We start from the raw sequence: 524 nt of genomic DNA, 5'->3' as shown, positions 1-524 counted from the left end.
TGAGTGTGCACAGGGCAACTCTGAATTTTTGGTGGTTTTAATAGTTTTGGGTTTTTTTTGCAACAAAATGCTTCCAATAGTATATATGACAGGCCAAATAGGAGATGTAATTTGTTTAGGGCTTACATATACTTACCTTCCTAATGAAGTGATTATGCAAAAGCTGCTTGGGGGTGTAGGGGCAATGGGGAAGGGGGACAGGGTGGTGAGTGGCTGAGTTGAAGCCAATAGGCTTTAATAGTGTTTTTGCTGTTTGAAGGAATATTGGTGCCCAGCCCCCCATACCTACCCACTATATACAGTAGGTCCCCTATAGTCACAGCATCATCACACTATTGGATGATACCAATCTAATAAAAATATATGACAAGACATCAGGGTTCCAGCACCTTTAATCCAATCCTTAATGGCTCATTCACATGGGTGTGCACATCCCTATGCAGTGCATGCACATGCAGAGACCTGCACTGGGGAGGGGCAGGTGCTGCATGTAATTGCGTGCATCCACCTGTTCCTCCTTATGG

This window comes from Nanorana parkeri, unplaced genomic scaffold (assembly GCF_000935625.1).
Source record: "Nanorana parkeri isolate BGI_ZX_2015 unplaced genomic scaffold, ASM93562v1 scaffold708, whole genome shotgun sequence".
Lineage (NCBI taxonomy): Eukaryota > Metazoa > Chordata > Amphibia > Anura > Dicroglossidae > Nanorana > Nanorana parkeri.
This window is presented reverse-complemented; position numbering follows the sequence as displayed.